The sequence below is a fragment of the Hylobates moloch genome, unplaced genomic scaffold (assembly GCF_009828535.3).
Source record: "Hylobates moloch isolate HMO894 unplaced genomic scaffold, HMol_V3 SCAFFOLD_5, whole genome shotgun sequence".
Lineage (NCBI taxonomy): Eukaryota > Metazoa > Chordata > Mammalia > Primates > Hylobatidae > Hylobates > Hylobates moloch.
In genome coordinates, this window is record NW_026652280.1 from 125,430,940 (window position 1) to 125,445,324 (window position 14,385).

Genomic DNA, 14,385 nt, shown 5'->3' on the forward strand with positions numbered 1-14,385 from the left:
AAACTCAATTCCAATCAGGCAGGACCCACAGGAAGCAGCATTTGCTATGTCCTAATGTTCTAATTAACCCACGTAAAGGTAGTTTTAAACTTCAGAAGGCACTCAGCCACTTGATATTTATATTTTTTTAAATCAGTAGTGGAGACTAAATTGTTGCTTTCTTTAACCATTTGTTTTTTATTCCCTTAGGAGGTAAGCGTAGTTCCAAGGAGAATGGGGCAAAACCCAGAGGCCAGCCCTCAAACTCAAGAAACACAGCACAAAGCTATGTCTTTCCAAAGCTATGTGGTTCCGAGCCCAGGCTTATGGCATCTAGCTTTTCCACTGTGGTTTTGAAACACTGGCATCTCCTCCCAGGTCCTCCATGAGCTCACACTCAGAACTAAGAGTTATGTTTGTCTTAGTAAATTCCTATTTTCTGACACTAACATTCTTGTTATGGCTCTTCTATCCTGGCATCCCCTCCAAGCTCCCTCTGCAGGACATCCTCCCTTTTCTAATGTCACCTTGTGTCCTGTCTCCTGTCTCCCATGGAGTAGACATCCTTTCAGCTTCCTTATCCCCCTCTGGACCCAAGAAAACCGACTTCCTAAATGTTGAGGGACTTAGAGGCCTTTTCCTGCTCACCTAACGTCTACCTTTTCCTCCTAAAGTTGGAAACCCTTCATGGGACGAAGCCAGATTTGCAATTTAAGATGCTGAACTGCACAACAGGAGAGGTCAGGTGACAACAGAGTGGAAAAATCAGGAGAGGACTTGGAGAAAGAGCCAATGGACAATCTCCTTAATCCCTCCATCTCTTTATATGTCCTGTGGTCTTTTTTGTCACTGCTTGGGCAGTTTCCTATTACAATTACACTGCATTTCAGCATCAGACAGCTCATCTCCTTTCATTTTTAGGAGAAACTAGGGAGACAGTGTCCTTCTACAGCCCCTGACCCAGCAGTTCCCCTGGCCTCTGGAGCTCCAGCCTAGCACCAGATCAACAAGGGCCTGCAGCCGGAAGACCCCTGAAGTTCTCTAAGGCTGTCTTTTCACTCACTACTAAAATAACTCCCCTTTCAGCAACACATATAAGTCATCCTGACAGCTCCAGGATTTATCTAGAGAAAGGGTTTAGTGGTGACAATCAACCTGAAAAGGGAGCTATGGGACTGGCTGTGAAACTACATTTGCATAGCAGGTCCATGGTTTAGGGGTGGATTATATGTTCCAAATGAGTTTTTAAGATACTATATTTTTGTAAGGATATAATCCACATAATACATAACATTGTTTTAATTGTCTTTGTCAAAGGATGGGCGGTTCATGAAGATTGTGAAGGTAAAAGGCCCTAAATCATCCCTTGACTACCACCATGTTTCCAGTCTTTCCTTAGACACTGAATATACTGAGTGAAAAGTAGTTTCTTCACTTCTCCCCCATCACATGGCATTTCCTCAGGGCTGAAGGCTATAAGCCAGCTTGGGGTAACACCACAATGGAGGTGCTGCTGAGCCTGCATTGTCTGAGGCAGATGCTTAGCAAGGGAAGCTCCTCACATTCACCCACGGATAGTGAAAAAACACAGGCGCTCAGGCCCAGCTCCCAGATTTACTGAATCAGACTCTCAAAGGCTGAGGCTCAAGCACAAGTATCACAAGCACCCCAGGTGATTCTGATGCATGGCCCTGGACAAGAGGCCTAGCCTAATGAGAAAAATCAGGTAATTCAAGTGGGGATACCTAGGTTCAAGCCACATCTCTGCCAAGTATTATTCACGTGGCTCAGAATAACTCACTAAACCCCGGGCACTTTTCTCATGAGTAAAATGAAGGCAATAATAGTGCCTGCTCTGCCCTCCTCTAAGGTCATTATAAGGAGAAAATTAAATGACAGTTGTGACATGTCTGCAGCCCTTAAAGCTCTGCAGCTCTGTCCATTTGACCACTTCAGGGACCTGCACTCTCGCCATCCAAGGACTTGGAGGCCTTCCTTGTCTATGATCTCAGGAAAGCATGTGTTTCCCTCATCTCTGCTGGATCTCAGCTATTTCCATTGTATTAGTTCATTTTCTTGCTGCTGATAAAGACATACCCAAAACCAGGAACAAAAAGAGGTTTAATTGGACTTATAGTTCCACATGGCTGGGGAGGCCTCAGAATCATGGCAGGAAGTATGGTGGCAGCAAGAGAAAATGAGAAAGAAGCAAAAGCAGAAACCCCTGATAAACCCATCAGATCTCATGACACTTATTCACTATCATGAAATTAGCATGGGAAAGACTGACCCCCATGATTCAACTACCTACCCCTGGGTCCCTCTCACAACATGTGAGAATTCTAGGAGATATAATTCAAGTTGAGATTTGGGTGGGGACATGGCCAAACCATATCACTCTGCCCCTGGCCCCTCCAAATCTCATGTCCTCACATTTCAAAACCAACCATGCCTTCCAAGCAGTCCCCCAAAGTCTTAACTCATTTTAGCATTAACTCAAAAGTCCACAGTCCAAAGTCTTATCTGAGACAAGTCAAGTCCCTTCCACCTATGAGCCTGTAAAATCAAAAGGAAGCTAGTTACTTCCTGGACACAATGAGGGTACAGGTATCGGGTAAATACAGCAGTTCCAAATGGGAGAAATTAGCCAAAACAAAGGGGTTACAGGGCCCATGCAAGTCCGAAATCCAGTGGGGCAAATTTTAAAGCTCCAAAATGATCTCCTTTGACTCCAGGTCTCATATCCGGGTCACGCTGATGCAAAAACTTTCCTCTGGTCTTGGGCATCTCCGCCTTTGTGACTTTGCAGGGTACAGCCTCCCTCCCAGCTGCTTTCATGGGCTGGCACTGAGTGTCTGCGGCTTTTCCGGGAGCATGGTGAAAGCTGTTGGTGGATCTACCATTCTGGGCTCAGAGGACAGTAGCTCTCTTCTCACAGCTCCACTAGGCAGTGCCCCAGTGGGGACTCTGTGTGGGGGCACCCACGCCACATTTCCCTTCTGCACTGCCCTAGTGGAGGTTCTCCATGAGGGCCCTGCCCCTGCAGCAAACTTTTGCCTGGGTATACAGGCATTTCTATACATCTTCTGAAATCTAGGCGGAGGTTCTCAAACCTCAATTCTTGACTTCTGTGCACCTGCTGGCTCAACACCATGTGGAAGTTCCAGCTTTGTGTCATAACCTTATTCGGAGAGGCTTTGATCAATTTTCACTTCCGCCAGATATCACACTGGTCCGTTACACTGATGACATTATGCTGATTGGATCCAGTGAGCAAGAAGCAGCAAACACACTAGACTTATTGGTGAGACATTTGCGTGCCAGAAGATGGGAAATAAATCTGACTAAAATCCAGGGATCTTCTACCTCAGTAAAAGTTCTAGGGGCCCACTGGTGTGAGGCCTGTCGAGATACTCCTTCTAAGGTGAAGGATAAGGTGTGCATTTGGCTCCTCCTACAACCAAGAAAGAAGCACAATGCTGAGTGAGCCTATTTGGATTTTGGAGGCAACACATTCTTCATTTGGGTGTGTTACTCAGGCCTATTTATCAAGTGACCTGAAAGGTTGCCAGTTTTTAGTGGGATCCAGAACAGAAGAAGGCTCTGCAACAGGTCTGGGCTACTGTGCAAGCTGCTCTGCCACTTGGGCCATAAGACCCAGCAAATCCAATGGTGCTTGAGGTGTCAGTGGCAGATAGAGTTGCTGTCTGGAGCCTTTGGCAGGCTCCCATAGGTGAATCTCAACAGAAGCGTCTAGGATTTTGGAGCAAGGCCCTGCCATCTTCTGCAGATAACTACTCTCCTTTTGAGAGACAGCTCTTGGCCTGTTACTGGGCTTTGGTGGAAACTGAACGTTTGACTATGGGTCATCAAGTCACCATGAAACCTGAACTGCCTATCATGAACTGAGAGCTTTCTGATCCAACTAGCCATAAAGTGGGTCATGCACAGCAGCATTCCATCACCAAATGGAAGTGGTATATACGTGATCAGTCTCGGGCAGGTCCTGAAGGCACAAGTAAGTTACATAAGGAAGTGGCTCAAATTCCCATGTTCTCCACTCCTGCCACCCTGCCTTCTCTCCCCCAGCCTGCACAGATGGAATCATGGGAAGTTCCCTATGATCAGTTGACAGAGGAAGAGAAGACTAGGGTCCGGTTCACAGATGGTTCTGCACAATAGGCAGGCACCACCTGAAAGTGGACAGCTGCAGCACTACAGCCCCTTTCTAGAACATCCCTGAAGGATAACGGTGAAGGGAAATCTTCCCGGCGGGCAGAATTTGGTTGTGCAATTTTCATGGAAGGATAAATGGCCAGATGTGTGATTATATACTGATTCATGGGCAATAGCCAATGGTTTGACTGGATGGTCAGGGACTTGGAAGAAGCATGATTGGAAAATTGGTGACAAAGAAATTTGGGGAAGAGGTATGTGGCTGGACCCCTCTGAGTGGCCAAAAACTGTGAAGATACTTGTATGCCATTTGAGTGCATGCCACATGCACTAACGGGTGGCCTCAGCAGAGGAGGAGTTTAATAATCAAGTGCATAGGATGCCCCGCTCTGTGGACACCACTCAGCCTCTTTCCCCTGTCATCACCCAATGGGCCCATGAACAAAGGATCCATAGTAGCAGGGATGGAGGTTACACATGGACTCAGCAACATGAACTTCCACTCATGAAGGCTGATCTGGCTACAGCCACTGCTGAGTGCCCAATTTGCCAGCAGCAGAGACCAACACTGAGCCCTCAACATGGCACCATTCCTTCGGGTGATCAGCCAGCTACCTGGTGGCAGGTTGATTATGCTAGACCTCTTTCATCATGGAAAGGGCAGAGGTTTGTCCTCGCTGGAATAGACACTTACTCCAGATATGGGTTTGCCCATCCTCCATGCAATGCTTCTGCCAAGACTACAATCTATGGTCTCATGGAATGCCTTATTCACTGTCATGGTATTCCACACAGCATTGTCTCTGACCAAGGCACTCACTTAGTGGCTAAAGAAGCATGGCAGTAGACTCATGCTCATGGAATTAACTGGTCTTACCATGTTCTCCATGATTCTGAAGCAGCTGGATTCACAGAACGGTGGAATGGCCTTTTGAAGTCACAATTGCAATGCCTACTAGATGACAATACTTTGCAGGGCTGAGGCAAAGTTCTCCAGAAGGCTGTGCATGCTCTGAATCAGCATCCAATATATGGTACTGTTTCTCCCGTTGCCAAGATTCACAGGTCCAGAAATCAAGCGGTGGAAGTGGCACCACTTACCCTCACCCCTAGTGATCAACTAGCAAAATTTTTGCTTCCTGCTCCCATGATCTTACATTCCGCTGGCCTAGAAGTCTTAGTTCTAGAGGGAGGAACACTGCCACCAGGAGACACAACAACAATTCCATTTAACTGGAAGTTAAGATTGCCACCTGGACACTTTGGGCCCCTCCTACCTTTAAGTCAACAGGCTAAGAAAGGAGTTACAGTGTTGGCTGGGGTGATTGACCCAGACTATCAAGATGAAATCAGTCTACTACTCTACAACGGAGGTAAGGAAGAGGATGCATGGAGTACAGGAGATCCATTAGGACATCCCTTAGTATTACCATGCCCTGAGATTAAGGTCAATGGGAAACTACAACAGCCCAATCCAGGCAGGACTATAAAAGGCCGAGACCCCTCAAGAATGAAGGTTTGGGTCACTCCACCAGTACAAAAACCACAACCTGCTGAGGTGCTAACTGAAGGCAAAGGGAATATAGAATGGGTAGTAGAAGAAGGTAGTTATCAATACCAGCTATGACCATGTGACCAGCTGCAGAAATGAGGACTGTAATTGTCATGACTATTTCCCCCTTCTTTTGCTAAAAACATGTTTGTGCATGTATATATACACTTGTACTAAGAAAAAAATATTTTATTTCCTTTTCTTTTATCATGTGACATAAGATTAACTTCATACCAGCATTTAAGTATTGTTAACTTTATGTAATAGTATTTGGGTTAGGGATTGGTGTGTTTCCGGTTGTACAAAGGATAGTTGTATTATGTTAGGCATAATTATGACTTTATTATTGTTTTTATTTGAAGATGATGCATGACCTCAGGAGATGCATATAGGCTCAAGTCAGCAAAGACTGGACTTGTGATGGTTAGTACTGAGTGTCAACTTGATTAGATTGAAGGATACAAAGTATTGCTCCTGGGTGTGTCCGTAAGGGTGTTGCCAAAGGAGATTAACATTTGAGTCAGTGAGCTGGGAAAGGCAGATCCACCCTTAATCTGGTGAGCACAATCTAATCAGCTGCCAGTGAATATAAAGCAGGCAGAAAAACATGAAAAGGAGAGATGGACCCTAGCCTCCCAGCCTACATCTTCTCCTGTGCTGGATGCTTCCTGTCCTCAAACATCAGACTCCAAGTTCTTCAGTTTTGGGACTTGGACTGGCCCTCCTTGTCCCTCAGCTTGCAGATAGCCTATTGTGGGACCTTGTGATCCTGTGAGTTAATACTTAATAAACTCCTCTTTGTGTATATCCTATTAGTTCTGTCCCTTTAGAACTGACTAATACATCCATTGCAAGGAAAAGCCATTCAATTGACCTCAAAAGATGAGTTTGTTTCTAAGCACAGATGTGGAGGAGAGCAGAACTAGAACTGGACCTGGAACTAGGAAGCCATCAGAAACTAAGGCAATTCTAGTGATCGTCAATTGTCTCTAGCACTTTCCTCTCGGCGATATAGTCTCTGGCAGGAAATCTTTGCCAGCCCCCGCTTGTCCTCTCTTCATAACCCCACATGGACCCTCACCAACCTCATGGAGCTAATTCTACCTCTAAGAGCCTCTATGCATACTTTCAGCTTCAGCTACAGTCACCGACTATCTAATATTCTCAGTATTTTCCATTTCAAACACCTGAAAGAAGAAATACAACTGGCATGGCAACCTCTATCTAATGTCAAGTCAATAATCTAATATGTCACTAGCCAATCATGGATCAAGTGCTCATCTCTGTCCAAATAATAGTTACAAAGTAGGCAGGGAAGGGAGGAGAACAGAATGGCCCTGGCAGCACAGGAAAGTCTGCTTAGCAGTGGCTACACACAGGTCTGTTTCACTGAGGAAGGACAGAGGGCCAGCAGCCTCCATGATTGCCATCTCTAATGTAATGCCTTAGTTCTTTCGTCCTCAGGTATAAAGCAATGAGACAAAATGTTCATTTTGGCTGTAATAAAATCACAAGATTACTTTCCTAGAGTGTGAGGTTATACAAGATTATAAACTATACCCAGGTCAGCAATTTCAGCCACAGTTAAAGCCCAGCTTTGAACTGCCTGGGCTTATTTAGAGCTCTTGAGCTCGAGATATCAATGTTCAGTCACTTCTGCTACCTCTTGTGCCTCCTGGAACCCAATGCTCCGTTTCTGGTTCCTCTGTTTACCTCTGCCCTCTCTACTTCCTAAACGCAAGGAAACTCCTTCCTAAACTTCCCAAGCTATTGGGGATTGTTAGTCATGATCCACAAAGCTCAGTTAAGGATAAACACTAAATTCAAGTTTTCCTGGTTGTCTAAAGAATGCTCTTCCAGTGGTGGCTCATACCTGTAATCCTAGCTCTTTGGGAGGCCGAGGCGGGAGGATCCCTTGAGGTCGGGAGTTCTAAACCAGCCTGGCCAACATGAACGAACCCTGCCTCTAGTAAAAATACAAAAAAAAATTTAGCCAGGCGTGGTAGCGGGCACCTGTAATCCCAGCTACTTGGGAGGCTGAGACAGGAGAATTGCTTGAACCTGGGAGGCAGAAGTTGCAGTGGGCCGAGATCACGCCACTGCACTCCAGCCTGCGGGACAGAATGAGACTCAGTCTTAAAAAAAAAAAAAAAAAAAAAAAAATGTGCTTCTACAATCTCCAGTTTCTGCAAGTAACCTTCCCTTTCCCAGGCTTGGAAACAACTAAAGGCTCAGGTAACTATCCCAATATAATGCTATTTTCCCAGACCACAGTGACCCCTCATTAGTATTATACTGAAAAAAAAAAAAAAAAAAAAAAAAAGCCTTTATCCATCATACTTTCACCTCCAGCTTGCCTCCTGTCCCCAAAACCCCAGTCTCCTGCAAGCTACTGTGGACTCCTGTTTGCTGGTCTATTGTCCCAACTATTGCTATTCTCTACTTTGCCACATGGTGGCACTGTTCTCTGACAGCTTCTCCTTTACTCCTGGTTTAAAAGATGATGTTGTCAGATTTGTGAGAGTTTCTCCCTCAGTCTAGTGTTGGAATGAATATTGCGCTGTATCAAACTTCCAAATGCAGGCTTCTCTCTCTCTGTTTTTATGCCCCCCCTCTTTTAAGGATCTGGATAAAGGAATGTTTGAGCCTCATCTGCCTTCATTGAACTTAAAAGAGACTCCTCTCCTACTGAATGTGAACCAGGACCTAAAGACAGGATCCAGGCTCCTTGACTCACCTAACTTAAATTCAGTTCCCTGACTCCTGCTGGAAGATGTACATTCTGACATCCTCAGGTGCATCCTTTAGTCACAAGTCAAACTAAAACTACATCCAACTAAAAGGCTTCTGCGCAGCAAAGAAACAATGGTGCGAAGATAAAATCTACTGGTTGGGGGGAAATATTTGCAAGCCATACATCTGATAAGGGGTTAGTATTCAAAATATATCGGAAACTTGAACAGCTCAATAGCAAAAAAAAAAAAAAATTAAAAAATAGGCAAGGGACTGTAATAGACATTTCTCAAAAGAAGACATACAAATGGCCAACAGATATATTTAAAAATGCCCAACATCAATAATCATTAGGAAAGTGCAAACTAAAACCACAATGAGAAATCACCTCATACCTCTCAGAATTGCTACAGGCAAAAGATAACAAGTGCTGCTGAGAATGTGGAAAAAAGGGAACCATTGTATACTGTTAGTGGGAATGTAAACAGCCCTTATGGAAAAACGTATGGAGGTTCCTCAAAAAACTAAAATTAGAATTACCAGGTGATCCAACAATCCCACTTCTGAGTATTTACCCAAAATTGAAGTCAGTTTTTTGAAGAGGTCTCTGCACGCTCATGTTCATTGCAACACTATTCACAATAGCCAAGTTATAGAATTAACCTAGGTGTCCAACAACAGATGAATAGATAAAGCAGATGTAAATACACAATGAAATACTATTTAGCCTTGTAAAATAAGGAAATTCTGTCATTTTCAAAAATATGGATGTAATTAGACAGTGAAATAAGTCAGGCAGAGAAAAACAAAACAAATATTGCATGTTCTCATTCATATGGGGAATCTAAAATAATGAAACTCAAAGAAGCAGAGAGCAGAATGGTGATTACAAAGGCACGGGGTGTGGGGGCTGAAGAGGGAGTGGGAATGGGGAGATTATAGCCAAAGGGTGCAAAATCTCAGACAGGCATTATAAGTTTGGGTTTTTTTTTTTAATCTAATGCATAGTGTGGTGAATATAGTTAATAAGAGTGTATTATACTTTTCAAAATTGCTGAGAGAGTAAATTTCAAAGGCTTTTACCGCACACACAAAAAATAACATTTGCAGCGATACATACATTAATTGGCTTGATTTAATTATTCCACATTGAATTCATAAATCATAATATGTTGTACCCCATAAATGTATACAATTATAAACTGTCAATTTACAATTTTTAACAAAGTCATTTGTGCCATTTTCCCCAGGAGGCTCCCCACTGGTGACCGCTGGGATGTCCTCCCTCCAGCTTTTCACCACCCTCAAGATCTCCCTCCACCCTCTCTTCGGGCATACAGGGAGAAGAGCTAGGTTTGGGGATCAGACCTGCAGCTAAATTCTGGTTCCACCCTTACTGGCCACTGGCCAAATTCTCCTTGCTAACTCGGTTTCCTTAGCTACAAAATGAGGATAACATTAGTAAACTTTAGAATTAAATGAGGTGTCATATGTAAAGCCGCTGACATAGTACTTGGTATATAGTAGATGCTCAGTAAATGCTACTTCCCTTTTCTTGTCTCCTTTATTCAAGCCTGGCTCCTACATTCTAAAATCTTTGTTTGTCCAGGCTCCATGGCCCCTCAGTCTAATCCACTTTCCATATATAGCTCTATTTGTTTACTTATCTAAATAGCAGTAACCAATATGATACACAGAAGATAAAGGTTTGACTACAGGATTATGAGAAAATGCAAACTTGTTGGATTTTTTTAGGATACAGTTTTAAATGATAAGACCTATTATTATCCAAAATAATAGTGGCTTCAACAAGGTTAAAGTTTTTTCTCTCACAAACTGGACTCAGGTGGTAGTAGCTCTGCATGCAGGGACCCAGGCCCCTTTTATGTTGTCACTTGTCTATCCTAGACTATTGCACTAGTCTGTATAGTACAAGGTGCCTGCTCCCATATCTGCATTGCAGCCATCAGAGAAAGGGAAAAGCACAGAAGAAGGGTAAGCCACCTCCCCCTTAGGACACACAAGAGTTGTACAGCTCTCACTTCCTTCATATTTAGAATTCAATCACTCAGCTCCAAGGAGGCTGAGAGGTCAAGGAGGCTGCTATGTGTCAGCTGAAAAGCCTATTACTATAGAGGAATGGGAGAAAACTGGCAGTTTCTGCCACAGAGCTAATTAGGAGTTTTTCTCCACCAAAACAAATAGCAAAGCCAGAATAATCCATGGAAGCCAAAAACTATCCAAGCTGCAAGTAATGACCCATGTGTTTCAAGCAAATCCATAAAGAAAATTTAACATCAGCCCCAAACACATATATAAATGACAAAGACTTTCAGCTAAATCAAGGGTATATGGCCATATAAGAAAACATTAAACATTTTATCCTATAAAATCACCAATCCTTAGAACTGGTGGGAATCTTAAAAGAGATTTAGTATAAACTTCTACTCTGTGCAAGAATTCCCTCTACAGTAATCTTGACTAAAGCTATCACCAAACATTTTCGGGTGATGACTTGAAGATCCGCCGTTACTGGGAGTTGTGGGCAAAGGCAGAAAGAGGGAACCAACAGGAGACAAGGTTCAGAGCCTCCACTTGGGGCGCAAAGCCATGGGCAAGGCAAGATGTAAAACCCCAATCCCAGGATCAGCCGAAAGTACAAAACACAGAGGGGGGCAAGGGATTTTCATTGGTTCAGACCTAGAGGTAAGTTTGCAAAAAGGTCATATCTTTCCTGCAACATAGTTTTGGAAGCCCCAGAATACACAATTTTGCCACAGGTGTCTATGACTAAAAAAGTAGCTCTGATAGGCTGGGCGTGGTGGCTCGCACCTGTAATCCCAGCACTTTGGGAGGCCAAGGCAGGCGGATCACGAGGTCAGGAGATCAAGATCATGCTGGCTAACGCAGTAAAACCCTGTCTCTACTAAAAATACAAAAAAAATAGCCGGGCGTGGTGGCGGGCGCCTGTAGTCCCAGCTACTTGGGAGGCTGAGGCAGGAGAATGACGTGAACCTGGGAGGCGGAGCTTGCAGTGAGCCGAGATCGCACCACTGCACTCCAGCCTGGGCTATAGAGCAAGACTCCGTGCCAAAAAAAAAAAAAAAGTAGCTCTGATAATATTGAATTCAAAGGGCCTATAAGACATTTGGGTGGAGATTTCAAGTAAACACCTAGAAACGTCTATCTGGGGCTCAGGGATAATGTCAAAACTGGATATATTTAATTAGCTGTGCAAAGGTGAGGCAAGAAATAGAGTTCAAAGAGCAAAAAGATATAGAAGTAGGAGAAGCTGGGAAATAATCTTGCTTTTAGAGAATGGAAAGTAGAAATATTACAAAAGAAGAACGATGAAGAACAGTTTTTAAAATAAACAGAAGAAAGGAAGGAGAGATAGAAGAAGGAAGAAAAACAAGTGGCTCTCATATGAAGTCCATGGAAACTAAACTGTAATAGTCATTCTAAAACTGAGCAGCTGGGTCTGCTTTCTAGGGCATCATTTTGGGGTGGCGTTTGTTCTGCATGATGCTATGGATAAAAACTGGAAGGAGCGCCTAGCTCAGAAGGATTCCACATCCCTTTGTTTTGATGAAATTCCCCATCCTCCAAATCACAGGCTGGTTCCTACCCAGTTAAATTAATTACAGGGCCTCGAGGCTTTACCACAATGACTGAAGCTCAGGTGGGCTCATGACTCAAGCGAAGCCAGTATCAGTCTTTCCCTGAAGTCTTTTATAAAATTGGAACTAGAATAGAGAAGCTTTTCTCCTCATGCTCTGTGTTCTAAGAATGTGGCCCTGAAAGAGCCAGTGGACACATGGACACATCCCCTGCCCATGTATAAGCCTGAGCCAATAAAACCAAATAGCAAAGCAGAGAGGTACAGACAAAAGTGGAGTTAGAGTCCTGAGTGAAGGCACTGTTTGACATCGGTGAAGGGTGTACATTCCCGCAGGATCCCTCCTTATGGGGCAAGGCATTCCCCAAGTGCCAGCCCAGTAAGGTTTCCTGAGGTCAAGCTTAGACCTACATTTGGACCACACAAGAAGTCATTTTTCGTAGTAGTTGAAGGATCTGCCCCATGTTTTAGAGGGGATACAGTTAAGAGAAGAAGGATCTCCTCCCTGAAGCTGATTAAATGAGTAAATAGGAGTTACCAGCAGGATACATAGGTGCTCAGGAAAATGGAATGTCACTAAGGTCACTGGCAGTGGAGGCAGCAGTCTGGTAATGAGGCAAGAAAACAGGATATGGAAAAAGGCAGTAGATGGCAAGAGGGCACGTATAGAAATTGATACAACTGTGTTATTTGAAGTGGCAGGCTTATAAAAACATATAAATGATTTTAAACATTTATGTTTTTAAAACATTAAAAATGTTTTAAACATAAGCATAAAATGCTTATAAAAATGTAAAATATTTTATTTAGTCATATAAATGTCATATTACTTGACAGAATAAAACAGAATTTATATGACAGAATAAAAATTTATGAAACATAAAATAATTCCCTGGAAATTTCCAAAGATGTTGGGAAAGAAAATTCAGTGAAACACTAGAATTCCTACAGGCAAGCATAATAATTCAAATATAAAAGGTTATTGTTGCGATTATAGCTTGATAAGGGCTAGGATATACAGATAACAAGGAAAATGTTTCCAAGGGTTGGTGTAAGTGAGGTCTCATACTCTAGACAGAAAGACAAGGATGAAGATCAAGAAAATGTCACTGGATGGAATGACTTATTAGTAACCTTCAAAAGAATTGTCGAAGTAAAATGATGGGGCAGAAAGCAAATGTCTTGACCTGGGCTTGAGACTTACACGTCAGAGAGGGTGCTTTAAGAAGCAAATGAGGCCGGACGCAGTGGCTCACACCTGTAATCCCAACACTTTGGGAGCCCGAGGCAGGTGGAGCATCTGGGGTCAGGAGTTCAAGACCAGCCTGACCAACAAGGTAAAACCCTGTCTCTACTAAAAATACAAAATTAGCCAGCCATAGTGGCACATCCCTGTAATCCCAGCTACTTGGGAGGCCGAGGCAAGAGAATCGCTTGAACTCAGGAGGCAGAGGTTTCCGTGAGCTGAGATTGTGCCATTGCACTCCAGCCTGGGCAACAAGAGTGAAACTCCATCTCAGAAAAAACAAAGAAAGAAAGAAAGAAAAAGAAAGGAAGGAAGGAAGGAAGAAAGGAAGGAAGGAAGGGGCAAATGAGGTGACTTCTGATAAATCACAGCACAGAGCAGAGACAGGATGCCAGGAGCAAGGGATAAGTGGGGACAGAGGGAGAGTTGACAGAGAGGCAAACCAGGCAATAGACTCCTCCACTTGGGGCCACAGGAGGTGCCTGTTAGGAAAGAAGGGAGGAAAGACAGAAATCTGTCTGTGTCTCTGGTCAAGTGATCTTCATGAGTGGATGCTCACACTGCCATCCAACACCCACACTTAAATAAAGTGAGAGGCAGAGACAGCGCATCTTGTGTTCCCACCTTCCTCCTAGAAAGAGCACACACATACAGAATTACCCGGAAGGCTCAGACAGCTTTGTGCTCACAGATACCAGTAATAAAATACTACATATGGGGGAATTATAAAGTTGGGCAATGGTCACTAGCTAAATGAATAAACAAAATGTATTATATATATACAATGAAATATTATTCTGCCTTAAAAAGGAAGTAAGTATTTTGATACATGTTACAACATGGAGGAACTTTGAAGACATGCTAAGTGAAATATGCCAAACACAAAAGGACAAATATTGTATGGTTCCACTTACATGAGGTAGCTAGAATAGGCAAATTAATAGAGACAGAAATAAAATTGGGCATTACCAGGGGCTAGATGGAAAATAGGGGAATTACTGCTTAATGGTTATAGAGTTTCTGTTTCAGTTGATGAAAAAGTTTTGGACATAATGCTGATGATTGCATAACATTGTAAAG